The sequence below is a fragment of the Pelodiscus sinensis genome, chromosome 25 (assembly GCF_049634645.1).
Source record: "Pelodiscus sinensis isolate JC-2024 chromosome 25, ASM4963464v1, whole genome shotgun sequence".
Taxonomy (NCBI): Eukaryota; Metazoa; Chordata; order Testudines; family Trionychidae; genus Pelodiscus; species Pelodiscus sinensis.
In genome coordinates this window covers 15,133,115-15,148,790 of record NC_134735.1, presented here as the reverse complement: position 1 = coordinate 15,148,790, position 15,676 = coordinate 15,133,115, and positions in this window count along the sequence as shown.

The following is a 15,676-nucleotide window of genomic DNA, read 5'->3' as shown; positions in this document are numbered from 1 at the left end:
AGAGGCACGGGGGAGAGTCTCAGAACTGGCAGTGCATGAAACTCTCCTTCAAGGCCTCTCTGATGAGCACAGCACTGGTGTCCAGCTGCTCGAACTCCATGGCCAGATGTGCAGCCTCAGCCTCCCACTCTGGCAGAAAAGTGTCCCCTTGCTCTCAGAGAGGTTGTGGAGCACACAACAGGTCACCACCACAAAGGGGGTGTTGCGCTCGCTGAGGTCCAGATAGATGAGGAGACTCCTGAACCTCCTCTTTAAACAGCCAAACACACACACTACCATAAAGCACCTGGATGTGGGTGAGCAGGGCCTGTGGGTCCTGCTGGGGTTCATCCTGCTGGTCCTTGTCCTCGTCCTGCTGGAGCAACGTGCAGGCAGTTTGGAAGTACTGTGCCATGAGGCGCAGCACGAGGCCTGCGAGCCTGGCAGTGCTTTGCAGCAGCTGTGGCTCCATGCTGTGAGTGCTGTGGAGTCCACACAGGCAACCAGAGCACAAGAAGGCACGTGCCCACTGCGTCTCTGTTGTGTCCTACGATGGGGGAGGCCATAGAGGAGAGGCATGTGAGATGTGGCCTTAGAGTGGAGCCCCTGTAAGCACATGTTGAAGTTTGCTGGACCAAGCAGCCACAGGAAGTATCCACCCTCTTGGTACCATCCCCAGAGTGCTTCCGGGGGCTCTAAGTCTTAGGCAGGCTCTGTTCAATGTAGACACGCTATTTCTAACTTATTTCAAGGCTTCACAGTAGGGGGGACATGCTATTTCAATTTTATTAAATTGGGAGTTAAGAAGTCGATGTTAGTAATTTTGAAATACTCTCCTAGTGCAGGCATGACCATTGAGATCTAGAGTTCCGTTTTGCCAGCCCATCTGAACCCATAGAACCATAGAGCTGGAAGAGACCTCAAGAGGTCATCAAGTCCAGCCCCCTGCTCTAGGCAGGACCAATCCCAACTAAATCAACCCGACCAGGACTTTGTCAAGCCGAGACTTAAACACCTCTAGGGATGGAGACTCCACTACTTCCCTAGGTAACCCATTCCAGTGCTTCACCACCCTCCTAGTGAAATAGTTTTTCCTAATATCCAATCTGGACCTCTCCCATCACAACTTGAGACCATTGCTCCTTGTTCTACCTTCTGTCACTACTGAGAACATCCTCTTTGGAACCTCCCTTCAAGAAGTTGAAGGCTCCTATCAAATCCCCCCTCACTCTTCACTTCTGCAGACTAAACAGACCCAAGTCCCTCAGCCTCTCCTCATAAGTCATATGCTCCAGCCCCCTAGTCATTTTGGTTGCCCTCCGCTGGACCCTTCCAATGTGTCCACAACCTTTTTGTAGTGGGGGGCCCAGAACTGGACACAATACTCCAGATGTGGCCTCACCAGAGCCGAATAAAGGGGAATAATAACATCTCTGGATCTGATGGCAATGCTCCTCTTAATGAAACCTAATATGCCATCAGCCTTCTTGGCTACAAGGGCACACTGTTGACTCATATCCAGTTTCTCATTCAATGTAACCCCCAAGTCCTTTTCTGCAGAACTACTACTTAAGTGGTTGGTCCCCACCTTGTAACAATGCTTGGGATTCTTCCGTCCCAAGTGCAGGACTCTGCACTTGTCCCTGTTGAACCTCATCAGATGTCTTATGGCCCAATCCTCCAATTTGTCTAAGTCACTCTGGACCCTATCTCTGCCCTCAAGCATATCTACTTCTCCCCCTAGCTTAGTGTCATCTGCAGACTTGCTGAGGGTGCAATCCATCCCCTCATCCAGGTCATTAATAAAGATGTTGAACAAAACCGGTCCTAGAACTGAACCTTGGGGCACTCCACTAGAAACCGACCGCCATCCTGACATCGAGCCATTGATCACTACCAGCTGGGCCCGGCCTTCTAGCCATCTTTCTATCCATCTTACTGTCCATTTATCCAATCCACATTCCCTTAACTTGCTGGCAAGAATATTGTGGGAGACCGTATCAAAAGCCTTGCTACAGTCAAGGTATATAACATCCACTGACTTTCCCACATCCACAGAGCCAGTTACCTCGTCATAGAAGCTAATCAGATTGGTCAGGCACCACTTTCCCTTTGTGAATCCATGCTGACTATTCCTAATAACTTTCCTCTCTTCCAAGTGCCTCAAAATGGATTCCTTAAGGATCTCTTCCATGATTTTTCCAGGAACCGAGGTAAGAGTGACCGGCCTATAGTTCCCTGGATCGTCCTTCTTCCCTTTTTTGATGATGGGCACTACATTTGCCTTTTTCCAGTCATCCGGGATTTCTCTCAATCTCCATGGCTGTGTCTAGACTGGCCAGTTTTTCCGGAAAATCAGCCGCTTTTCCGGAAAAACTTGCCAGCTGTCTACACTGGCCGCTTGAATTTCCGCAAAAGCACTGACTTCCTACTGTAAGAAATCAGTGCTTTTTGCGGAAATACTATGCTGCTCCCGTTCAGGCAAAAGTCCCTTTTGCGCAAAAGTTTTGTGCAAAAGGGCCAGTATAGACAGCTCAGATTTGTTTTGCGCAAAAAAGCCCCGATCACGAAAATGGCGATCGGGGCTTTTTTGCGCAAAAGCGCGTCTAGATTGGCCATGGACGCTTTTCCGCAAAAAGTGCTTTTGCAGAAAAGCGTCCGTGCCAATCTAGATGCTCTTTTCCAAAAATGTTTTAATGGAAAATTTTTCCGTTAAAAGCATTTCCGGAAAATCATGCCAGTCTAGACGTAGCCCATGACTTTTCAAAGATAATAGCCAAAGGCTCCTCAATTACATTTGCCAACTCCCTCAGTACCCTAGGATGCATTAATTCCGGACCCATGGATTTGTGTACGTTTAGCTTTTCTAAATAGTTCCTAACCTGTTCTTTACCCACCCTCTTGGGGATTCAGCTACTTTGGATAAAAGCAGTTATGTTTGGAGTCAATCCAGGTAGCTACTCCACTGTACATTCACACCCTGCCTGATTTCAGCTTAATTTTCATGTGCAGACAAGCTTGTAGTTATTCTGGCTAGGTACAACAGCAGCCTGGAAAATATACAGTACAGGGTTTCCTGATTGTTATAGGACTGTATGGGGAAGCTGGATTCTGGGGAATGAGACACGAAGGCTGTGTCTACATTGGCACCCTTTTCCGGAAAAGGGATGCTAATGAGACACTTTGGAATTGCAAATGCCTCGGGGGATTTAAATATCCCCTGCGGCATTTGCATGAACATGGCTGCCGCTTTTTTCCAGCTCGGGGCTTTGCCGGAGAAAAGCGCCAGTCTAGATGGGATCTTTTGGAAAATAAAGCCTTTTCCGGAAGATCCCTTATTCCTGATTTTAAGAGGAATAAGGGATCTTCCGGAAAAGGGCTTATTTTCTGAAAGATCCCATCTAGACTGGCGCTTTTCTCCGGCAAAGCCCCGAGCCGGAAAAAAGCGGCAGCCATGTTCATGCAAATGCCGCGGGGGATATTTAAATCCCCCATGGCATTTGCAATTCCGAAGTGTCTCATTAGCATCCCTTTTCCGGAAAAGGGTGCCAATGTAGACACAGCCGAATGGTGTACCCTCTTCTCCTGAAGGGTTCGGGAAAAGCCTTTGAGGATTGCAGACAACTCTAGCTATCCAATGTCTTTCTTATTGTTGTCTATAGATTTTGAACAATATTGGGTCCCAAAGCAAAGGTGTTAAAGAGATCTGGGCATGAGGTTGACAGCCTTTCCCGAGGTGGGGGAAACAGTCTCTGACTAGAGCCAGAAAATGGGGACATTTCAACCAAAAATATTTTTTTAATCTTCCATAGATAATTTTGGCTTTTCAGCAAAATATTTCTGCCAAAAAATGAAAATTTCAGCCTTTGGTTTTTAGTTTGATGGAACACAAGAACATAATAGCATATGGAAAATTATAAATATTTTCTGTGAGACGCAGACACTTCTCAGGGAAAAATCACTTCAACAAAACCCTAATTTTCCACTGAAAAATCAGTTTCAACAGTACATTTTTAATTGGTCCTTTCAAGTTACAGGGGCAGAGCCCAACAGGGTTGTGGTTTCGCTTCAAGACAGAGTTGATTAGGGATAGATAGTTGCTTTTATTGATCTCACTACGTCACTACTATTACAGGCTTAACACTGCCAGATGGTTACACAGCTACTGCAAAGTAATACAACAATCTGCATAGGCAAAGCAATACATATAAGAGTAACTGGCAATTGGAAATGCTTTTGCCCTTTTAGTCTGTGGGAAGTCCCATTCCGATCACCTCGCACCCGGCTGCAGTGGACGTGGCTCCAGCTAGGGGGATTCAGGACACCCTTCAAGGTGTAGGTTCCTGGTGAAATTCACTGACGGGTGGGACTCCCAGGGTATGTCTAGACTACAGGCTTACGTCGACATATGTTTTGTCGACAGAATCTGTCGACAAAACTTATGTCGACATAGAGCGTCTAGACTACATCCAGTTCTGTCGACAAAGCAAGCCGCTTTGTCGACATAACTGCGTGGACGCAAATGACAGTGTAGATGCAATAATGCCTTCTATTGACAGAACTCTGTCGACAAAAGGTGTTATTCCTTGTAGAATGAGGTTTACATACGTCGACAAAACTGCTGAGTTTTGTCGACGTTATGTTGACATAACTCAAAGGCAGTGTGGACGCAGGTATAGTTTTGTCAACAAAAGTCCACTTTTGTCGACAAAACCCTGTAGTCTAGACACACCCCCAGTGATCTTATACTACAGGGCTGTGTCTAGACTGGCAAGTTTTTCTGCAAAATCAGCTGCTTTTGCGGAAAAACTTGCCAGCTGTCTACACTGGTCGCTTGAATTTCCGCAAGAACACTGACTTCCTACTGTAAGAAATCAGTGCTTCTTGCGGAAATACTATGCTGCTCCCGTTCGGGCAAAAGCCCTCTTGCGCAAATGCACAGTACCGTATTGCGCAAAAAAGTCCCGATCGCGAAAATGGCGATCGGGGCTTTTTTGCGCAAAAGCACGTCTAGATTGGCATGGACGCTTTTCCGCAAAAGGTGCTTTTGTGGAAAGGCGTCCGTGCCAATCTAGACGCTCTTTTCCGCAAATGCTTTTAACGGAAAACTTTTCCGTTAAAAGCATTTGCGGAAAATCATGCCAGTTTAGACATAGCCCAGTTGTTTACTGGGTGTGCACGTACCTGGCTCAACACCATTCTTATCACGTTTATGGGCTGAGACCAAGGTCAAACTTGTTTATGGCTTAGTAGTTTCCCAGCTCAAGGCATGGGTTAGAGCTGATAAAGACCAGCTGCTGTTTGGGCTTGCAGGGTCCCAGGCTATGCTAAGCTGGGCACAGCAGGGAGGGAAACTTCCATTCCAGGCCTGCTAAGCTGCAGGACCCACAAATGACTTTCATGTGACAGGCCCTATTTCAATCAGCTTCTGGACACGACAATCAGCCCTTTCCATTCTGAATGCCAAGGTCTACCAGGCTTCCAAACCCGCCTACATCAATAGACAGCAAAACTTGTCTGAGAGGAGCAGGCGCACAGGCGAAGTGTGTGGGGAGATGGAAAAGGGGAAGGGTGAAGGACTCCGCAGGTAGCTTTACAACAGGCCAAATGCATAAGTGTCACAAGCAGACAATGGAGAATTTGTGGACAAACCTTTTAAGAGGTTTTCATTGGGTAATAAGTACAGGCAGTCCCCGGGTTACGTACAAGATAGGGACTGTAGGTTTGTTCTTAAGTTGAATTTGTATATAAGTCGGAACTGGTACATATTGTAGGGGAAACTAGCCAAACATTTCTCCAGAGCTCAGTTTTATTCTCCCACACCTCACTTCCCTCAGTCCTTTATTCTCAAGCTGAGGTGTCTGCTGAGAAAAGCCGCTCCGTGTCTCCCTGGTCTGCTGGGTGGGGCGCCAGTTTCGCGTCTCCCTGGTCTGCTGGGGGGAAGCAGCTAGTGCAGGGTTGCCTCACCCCGTCTGTAAGTAGGGATCCGATGTAAGTCGGATCCATGTAACCCGGGGACTGCCTGTATTCAGCTTGGCTTTTAGTGTCTTTTCAGCTTAAAAAAAAGGCCAGTTCCGTTAAGAACTTTCTTTCTAATTCCACGGAGACAAAATTTATGTTAAACACTCAGGAAAATATATTTTGTGCTATCTTTACTTCAGCTGCTTGCTTTTTACTTGTTCTCTATCCCATGTCCTGCTAATGGAATTATTGAGATCCTATTGAACAATATAGGTCCTTATCTTAACCTTTGCTCTCCCTTTAAAAGTGATTTAGTGCCATTCTCTTATCTGGACAGAATTAAAGACCCGTGTTGCTTTTTCCTCTTCCGTCTCCATAAAAACTATAGACTCTAAATCATTTAATATTTGAAAGTGAAGGTTATTCCTGAGGAAAGCTGATAGGTAAAATTTTGTCCTTTTGTGAGATGGGTATTGTACGGTTAACAAGCTTTCCGCAGTCCGTTGGCAAAGAAACAGAGCTCTGGTGACGACTAGCGGGGCTGTTCTGACAGAAAATATTTAGAACAAGGTTCCAAATAACTTTGTTTGCTGTGCATTCATTATTGTCTCACCTGTCTTGAAATGGGGCTGACGAGCCCTTTGATAAATGGATTGAATTATTTGCCTCGTTTTGCTGTCACTTCTCCAACTGCCACCGTTTAAAATCTGCTTTTTTTTGTAACTTCTCTTTGAGCAGCTTATACTCCTCAGCTGAATCACAATAGATATCAATACAGCATCAATGGGCAGGAAATGTGGTCTAGTGGATAAGGCATTCTATTCCTTGGGGACTTAAAATGTGAGGGCCTGGTCTCAGCTCCAATGATGCTCTTCTGACTATAAGCAAGTTCTTTTACCACTCTCTGCTTTTCTTTCCCCTTTGTCTGCCCTAGTCCCGGGATTACCACAGTGTTTGTAAAGGGGCTGCAGCTCTTCAGGAAAATATGTCCTGAAAATTGGTTTCTGTAAATCTACTTCATGTGTGGTGCTGGCTTGTGCTCAGTGCCCATTACAAGCCACTGGAGGCAGTCTCAGCAGGGAGATAGGATACAAGAGAGCAGGGTTCTGTTCCTGGCTTTGCCTATGACCTTGAGGAAAATCTGTTCACTTCTCTGTGCTCATTTGACTGTCTGCTTGTTAGTTAGAACATGGGCTTGTCTCCCACCAACTAGACTATTTCATGTGACCAGTTGCTACTGTAAAATAAATAATAATAATAATATGCTGGGGGGACATGAGCCAATCCCCTGACACTTACTGATATAATATTTAGATGATTATATAACTTTACACACATGAGGAGCCCCATTGAATGCTATGGGGCTATTTGCATGGCTAAAGTTAAGCAGTAGGGTTGCCAACTCTGACCGAAGCTGTTCTGGGAGATTTTTTCCCAATATGACCTAATGTCATTTTCTTAAAATATCCCATTTTGACATCTCCAGGGTTGCGTTCAATAGTCAACGGGAGATTGATGCTGATTCCAGGAGACTCCAGGCCGATTCTGGAGGGTTGGTAACCTTGTTACGCAGGATTGGAGCCTGTGTTTCCTTTACTGCTTCTTCCAAAAAACAACCTTGGTCAGAGCTGGTCAGAGAAACTGATCACCAGGGGGAGGCGATGTGGGCACAGGGGGGCTCCCAAGCCCAGTGGGGGGGGGTGACAAAGTAGAGGTATGGCGCTCTCTGCTTTCAGCACCCCAGGCAGGGCAGCTCCCCCCAGCTCACTTCCCCCCTCCCTCCCCAGCCAAAACAGCTCCCAGTGCAGGGCAGCTCCCAGGCCCTCAGCCACACCTTCCCCTGCAGCTGGGGACAATGCTGGCTCAGGTTTGCCCAGTCCCCTGGCTAGGCCATGAGGGACAGGAGAGCAGTCCTGCCCCACCCCCCAGACTGATCCCACTGGGGCAGAGCTCTGCCTGTAGAGCCGGGACCCCCACACCCCAGCTCCAAGTGTCTGTAACAGTGACTCCCACGTGGCAGCCAGACGCTGTTCCAAACAAGGAAGGAGTAAGCGGCCCATGGGCCGTGTGTGGAATGGAGTCTGCGCCTTGCCAGGAACACAGGGAGTCTGGCCGACGGGTCTGGCAGGCTGGCCAGGATCCAGCCCACTGGCACCTGGATGACAGACTCCAGTGGCCCCTTGGCAGGTGTGCGTGCATGATGCACACAGATGGCGTGAGGTGGGGGCAGAGCAGCAGGGACACAGCCATGGCAGCAGTGGGTCATTCCCAGGCAAGATGGTGGCCAGGTCTGCTTTTTCCCACCGCACCAGGCCAACCTGAGTGTACGTCTACTGTCGTAACAGGACTGGCAATGCTAGCAATAAATAATCAAACAATTCAGTGAAACTGCTGATTGGTGAATTCACTTTGGGTTCTCACCAATCCTGGCCTGCTTTGTCCAGATCAGTGATATTATGTTACATGCAAACTGCATCGGAAAACAATTTAGAGAATTAAGCATTGCAAGTCAGTACATGCTGGATGGTGTCCATTAGAGAAGGCAGTGATGTAGAAACAGAGCATGGTGAGCAAATTAAAGTGCGTGGTCCTCAGGCCAGAGAGAGAAGAAACATGGGCGCAGAAGGAATGATGTGAAATTTGGAAAGAAGTGAAGAATCAATGAGGTGAAGACGTGAAGACAGGCTGTTTCAAATGGCAGGAGCAATGGAGGGGAAAGGACTAATACTGTGAATGAGAGCTGAAAGGGAATGCGCAGAGCTGCAGGGCTGGAATGAAGAGGCAAGGCCCCTGTTAGAGCCTGCAATACTTTCACGGGGAGACTGGAGATAGGACAGACAGTTGGAACTTGATTGGGAAATGAAGCCCTGGTGGTAAGTCTCCCCTCGCGGGGGAGTGGAATAAGGCAGCAGCTCACATGAGCAATGTGGCTGAGGTGAACAGAAACAGGTTAGAGGACAGGTGGGAGGCAAAGGACGGCCAAACTGAGTCCTAGTGCAAGCAGAAGCAATTTCTCCCAGAAAGCATCTGCTTAAGGGCTGGATTTAACCCAGAGCGGGCAGGGCTTATGCCAAGATGAGATGAGAGGCATGAGAGTAAGAGGGGGATACATGCGGTGAACTTGTGTTGGAAGATGTTCCTCTGGTGTAAAAGAACCATTTTGCTTTGTGACTTTCGTTAATTCATTCCTTGCAGCCAGATAGCACAATAAAGCTGCTAATTATTTGCTTTATTACGGGGCAGGGGGAAGTTTAAGGCCCAGTGCTGCTTGCCTTACTTGCAGGAGGTGAAATTCATTGCTGTGGCGAGAAACGGTGCAAAGCCATGCACCACTTACCTTGGAATCAAACCACTCTGGGGGCCTCAGAGGGACTGTGCTAGCCCTCTGCACAGAGATGAGTTTAACCAGTAGTAGCCCCATTGCCACCAATGGGTCCAATGACAGTAGCAAAGTGGGTAAGATTTGGCCAGTAATATAATAAATCCAGGTTCTCTGAAACCTGAATCATAATAGCTGGAGCCTGTTGAAAAATTTGGCATTGAAACTGTGTTCAAGAGAAAATTGCGTTTTCAGCTGTGAATGTTCTTTGCCAAAATTGTTCTGGATTTCCTTAGGAAAAAAAATACCTCAAATACAAAATATTTCAAATTTGAAATGTCTCTGGGCCTGATGTCATCCCATTTCTCATCTATGGGGGGAGCTTCCCATCTGGGCTCCATCTCCCATGATGCATTGTGGCCAGGAAGCTCTTCATGCACTGTGTTGCCTGTCCAAGGGAGTGAATATGGAGTATCATGGGAGATGTAGTCAATTGGGCAGCTCTACCATACAGAGAGTAGGAGCATGAGAAACCTGAACTACAGCTCCCATGAGGCACCCCAGTGGCATTTCCAAATCAAAATAGTTCAATTTTTGACCCAAATCTTTCAATTTTATCTACAGTTTCTGCCAAAAATAATCAAAATTTTCTGCAAAAAAAAAGTCCCATTTTCCAACTAATTCTAGGAATAGCCAAGATTCTACAAAGAACTTTATGATTTTGGGCCCTCAGTTTGACCCATCATAAAGGGGCCAGAACTGCAGAGAGTGTGTGCTCAGCTCTCTTTAGGACATCTCAAATTGGGCACCCAAAATCACAAGGAATCTTGGCTAAACCATAGATACGGGAAGGCGGCGATTGTGTGTCTTCTCATAATGAATGAGTTTTAGGGCCATCCACCAAGGAAACATGCATCATCTCCACCTGTTTTAGCACAATCAAAATACACGTTGTACCATTCACGTCATGTTCCAGCCAAAAGTCTGATGCTTGCTGCTCTCTAAAGGTATGTCTACACTGCACGGCTATTTCGAAATAAGCGATTCAGTTATTCCAAAATAGCTTATTTCAAAATAGCATGTCTACGCTGCAGGGAAGCCTCAAAATGAGTCCAAGGCAGGCTTCCCTAACGTAGATGTGCTATCGCAGTTTAGAGCCCCAGGAGGCACTGGGGAGGAATAACTTAGAAAGGCCCTGGGGAGGAGCTATTTCAGAGTAGCAGGAGTGGAGCGTCTACACACGCCTTATTGCGAAATCGCTAATTTGGAATAGGCGTTATTCCTTATGAAATGAGGTTTAGGCTACGTCTAGACTGGCCACAAATTCCGGAAAAGGGATGCAAATCAGGTAAGTCAGCATAGGGAAATCCGCGGGGGATTTAAATATCCCCCACGGATTTAAATAAACATGTCCGCCGCTTTTTTTCCGGCTTGGGGAAAAGCCGGAAAAAAAGCGTCTAGACTGGCGCGATCCTCCGGAATAAAGCCCTTTTCCAGAGGATCTCTTATTCCTACCTTCAGGGCTTTATTCCGGAGGATCGCGCCAGTCTAGACGCTTTTTTTCCGGCTTTTCCCCAATCTGGAAAAAAAGCGGCGGACATGTTTATTTAAATCCGCGGGGGATATTTAAATCCCCCGCGGATTTCCCTATGCTGACTTACCTGATTTGCATCCCTTTTCCGGAATTTGTGGCCAGTCTAGACGTAGCCTTACAGATTTCAGAATAATCCGTCCGTTATTTTGAAATCATTTCGAAATAACGTAATGGCTGTGTAGACACTCACACTGTTATTTCGAAATAACGCTAGTTATCTCGAAATAACAGTGCAGTGTAGGCGCACTCTAAGGGTGTCGCTCTTCCAGGATTCAAATTAGCGTGTCTAGTAAAGACAGCTAATTCGAAGGGAGAGGGGTGCTCCGGTCGATGCCGGTAACCCTGCTTTCACAAGGAGTAAGGGAAGTCGAAGAAGAGTGTCCTTCCTTCAATACCCTGCAGTGTAGACAGGGCCAAAAGCCGAGTGTAGCTACTTAGACTTCAGCTACACAATTCCTGTGGCTGAAGTAGCTTAACTCGACGTTGTCCCGTAGTGTAGACGTGCCCAAACCTTTCCTGCACTTCATAAAATGAAGGGAAAGCTTCTGAGCAGTGAGAGTCAGACGTCTTCAGCAGCACCAATGCTGGTTACATTTCTGGAGGCAGAGCCATAGGATGGTTTGGGGCGGCCCCCTGGCAACTGCCTCCACCTTGCTATGGACAGGCCATGTGAGGGGTGGCAGCAGGTGTCACCCTGCCTCTCCCCCCCGTATTCACCCTGGCGGCGGGAGCTGGAGTAGCCCGGCAGCATGATCTATTCCATCCCACCCCCTCCTCCGTCTCCCTCTCTTGGCCCACTGCACTTGGCTTTTCCACGGCAGCAGGAAGCACATTGCCCAGGCCTCAGGGCTCCCCACTTCCTGCCAATACGGAGAAGCGTGGTGCAGTGGGATGGGAGAGCAGTGGGTAGGCTGCCAGTGGCTGCCAGGCTGCTCCAGCTCCCATCCTGAGGGTGAGTGCTGGGGGTAAGGGCAGAGCAAGCCCTGCTGTCACGGGTTCCCAGCAATCTCCGGTCTTGCATTGTGCAGGGCTGGGAGAAAGGGGGCAGAGCAGGGGCACAGCCTGCGAGAAGGGGTAGAGCTGGGGCAGAGCAGGGTGGGGCCTGCAGAGGTCCTAGGGACGGCACTGTCCAGAGATCACCAGAAGCCTTAGAAGGGGGCAGGTTGTTTTCTTATTGGGACAATAATTGGTGTGGATTTGGACTGTTTTTAACTGACAGCATATTAACAGCACCGCCATTTGTGAGCATCTATTGCGGGAAATCTCACCACCGCGAGAAAGAAATGTAGAGGAGAGAGCAGAGATAGGCTGATAAAACCATACATACAGATGGAAATTAGTTCCAGCAGGCGCCGAGTGTCAATTTCTTCAATACAAGAGGAAGCAAAACTACATTAAATATAGATACCCTAGCAGATGTACCAGCATTGCTCGGGTTCTTAACTGCAGTAATGTGGTTTTTTAAATTAAAAGGAAAATGTAAGTACTTTATTTAAATGATGGAGCTCAGGGCAGGGAGTTGCTGTGTGGAGGGGCTCGAGCAAGGGGGGGGACTCAGGGCAGGGGGCTGGGAGGTGGGGGAGGGAATACCAGGGTCACCTATGGCAGTGAGGGTGGCACTGCTCTGGTGGCATTGGTGCTGTTTTGCTTCCTGGCTGCACTCCCCTGCTGGGCTGGTGATTCCTCCCCGTGGCCTGGGGCTGGGGCAGTATAGGCTGGCCCCAGCCTGCAGCTTGCCCAGGGGAGGCCTGGAGCTCCATGGGCCAGCCCTAGCCTCCATCTGCCTCTCTCCCCCTCCGTGTGCAGCACGTCTGAGGTGGACTGAGGCCTCTAGTGCCCCTCTTCTGGTCTGCAGTTGGTCTGGGGGAGGGGCAATGCTCTGGAGTCTGCCCCAGCCTCCAGCAGCTCCCCTCCCCCTTCCCCACCATGGCCTGCAGGCTGTCTGCAAGGGGGCAGACTCCAGGGCCCTGGTGGCCTCCAATGCCCCCCCGCCCCCGTAGTCTGCAGTAATGTTCCTGGCATTCCTGTTTTCCTGGCACAACCAAACCCTGACCTTGCTTTAAATTAGGATAAGAGGAAGCTTCATACCACATATGGAGGTCCTAGTTCTTACTGTTTAGAATTAGTTCTTGAACAAACTGACTCACAGACAGACAGCATCACAGGCAGCCACGCAAATCGTTAATTAATATATATATTTCCTATTACAGACTGAATCTTCCTTGTGTTGCTGATACGTAACAGAGCAGATTAATTTGTATTTAAACTTTTCCTCTTCTGCCAGGTGGTGGTTTCTTTAGCCTTCTTTGAGTTAGTTGCAGTTCTGCATCTCCTATAAAATAAAATGTCAAGAGTTTTTTTTATTTTTTATATTTAACTGCCATTTAGATCTTCCATGAAAACACCCAGATATTACTGTTTGGATTGAATTATGACTGCTGAGCCTGAAAGTTATATATTGTAGCTACTCCATTATTCATTAATCGTAGCTTTTTCTGTCAGGATCAACATGTACTTCTCAGCTTGTGACTCTAATGCATAATGCCTCAGATAACAAGGGAATGTAAAGAAGATGCCTCTTAATTGTTCAGGGCTTTCAGCTGAGGCTTTTAAGATGTCAGTGCCGGTTCCTGAAGGATGGCCCTGAGCTAGCTGCCAATAGATGTTAACAGCCCCCAGCTCACCTTATACTTTATGAACAGGGGGGGAGGAGGATCTATGTCTTTGCAGTGAGACCTAGGCACAATAAAGCCATTGGGAACATCAAAACAACCCGAGGCATAATGTGATCTGTTCACCATGTGGCTGCATCAACTGCAGGCTTTGCAAAGGGGTTGGTGATGCTGTTCAAAAGGCCCCACTGAAAGGCAAAGGAAAATCCGAAGCTGCTTTACTGCACTGCACTTCAGCAGGGAGGGCACTGGCCAGGGTTCAGATCTCTGCTCTGCCTGCGTCACTCTGGGCAGGGCACTTGAGGCCAGATTTCTAGGGATTTAAATGATAAACAGATGCAAGTAGGTGCCTGAGGGATCTTCAAAAGCACCAGGTGCCAAACTCCTCTAAGTGTCAACAGACCAGTAGTATCTGTGGGAATCTCTACACTAGGAAATTGTTTCAAAATAACTAAGTTTGAAATAATAACTCCCAAAATGAAATAGAAATAGCATTATTCCCAGAGGAAAGCAGGCAGACAGATTTTGAAATAATCAGCCTGTTATTTAGAAAAACTGGGCACGGTAGTGTGGACGCTCCGCTTGTTATTTCGAAGTTAGAGGGGTTTTTTCTTCTTTCAGGCAAGTACGGCCTGAGTCACGTCTGGGGCCGTAGCGTCTCAACATCTGGACACGACAGAGCCCAGATAAGCCCTGTCTTACTTTGTCTGCAAAGGGCCTCCTACATTGATCATTGCTGCTACTACCTGGGATAAATAGTCAGACATAATAAAATGGGAAAACCCAGCAGAGACCAAAGAACCGAGAAGAGAAAACAAAACAGATTCTGTAACCACAGGACCAGGGGACAGTGCCAGGAGATGCAGGGTTGGGGCGGGGTCCTGAGACCCATCCATCAGAAAGGGAATCCCTCAAAAGCCTCCTGCAGTCAGGTCTACACCTCTGGCTCTGGTTGCCTGACTGGGCCCTTGGTGTCTCTCCTTGACACTTCTCTGGGTACAGGTTAACAATCCCCTTGTGCATTGCAAGGCCTGTCCCGGGTTCCCTGCCATCAGATTCCCATGCCCAAGCCCTGTTGCTGTCTCAGTGTCTGCCTAGTGCTCCCTAGTTGCTGCACTTCTCTATGGCCTCTGCACCACCTGGATTTCCTCTAGTGTGTTACCCTGCAAAGTGCCCTGAGGCACCGGGCGCGCGTGAGACACTCCGCAAAGCCCTGCTGTGGTGGGCTGTATGGGTGGGCTTCATGTCACGTGTTCCTGCAGCAAACTCCAACCAGCTGCACGGTTTGTTTGCCGTACATGTGGCTGGGAGGGCTGTGGAGCAGAGGAGGGGGCTGGTGATCGCCCCTGCCTGCCATTGGCTTTGAAGAACCACGGTCACTCGCCATCAGTCCATAGCCGAAAGGCTGCCAAGAGGAATGACTGTTGCTGCCTAGTTTGTGGGACCATTAAACCCACAGCTCCACCCTTTCCCCCACTGAGGGGGACCATCCCAAATGTAATATGAGCTACACTGCAGAGTGAGTTGATGAGGCTCACCCAGCTGGGAATGCTTGCAAGCAGTGTGCTGCTCAGAGCACGGCTTCCCTAACCCACCTGCCACCATGTGACTGGGAAATCAGAAGGCCCATGCTATTCCTCTGTCGCTGCTGGCTATGGGGCCAGGGGAGAGAGTATTAAGAAGATGAGGAAAAGGAAATGGGGAGAAGATACTGAGGGGATTAATGGAGATGGAGAAATTAGGGGAATTAACTGGGAAGGAGAAAAGATACAAAAATAATTTGCTGCTGGCCCCTAAATTGAATTCCTGCCCTGAGAGTGACAGGGAGTATGTTTGTGCGTGTCCTGGTGGGAATGTATGTGTGTTGGGGGGCGTACACCTGTGTGTGTGTGTACAAATGTGCAAGGGTATGTGCACACGTGCATGGGTCTGAGTGTGCATAAGTGGGCGAGCCAGTGTGCACATGTCTGTGTGACGGAGCATGCCCAAAAGCAGCTTTGCGTGTACTGCAAGTGTGCTGTAACCACAGCTAGGAGCAGCAGACCTCATCACTGCCACTGCTCATTGTGATGGACTTGTGGCTCTTTCACACTCCGCCCTCTGCTCTGGGGCTTTGATTCTGTGCGTAGCTTGGAGGCAGCGGTGAAATGT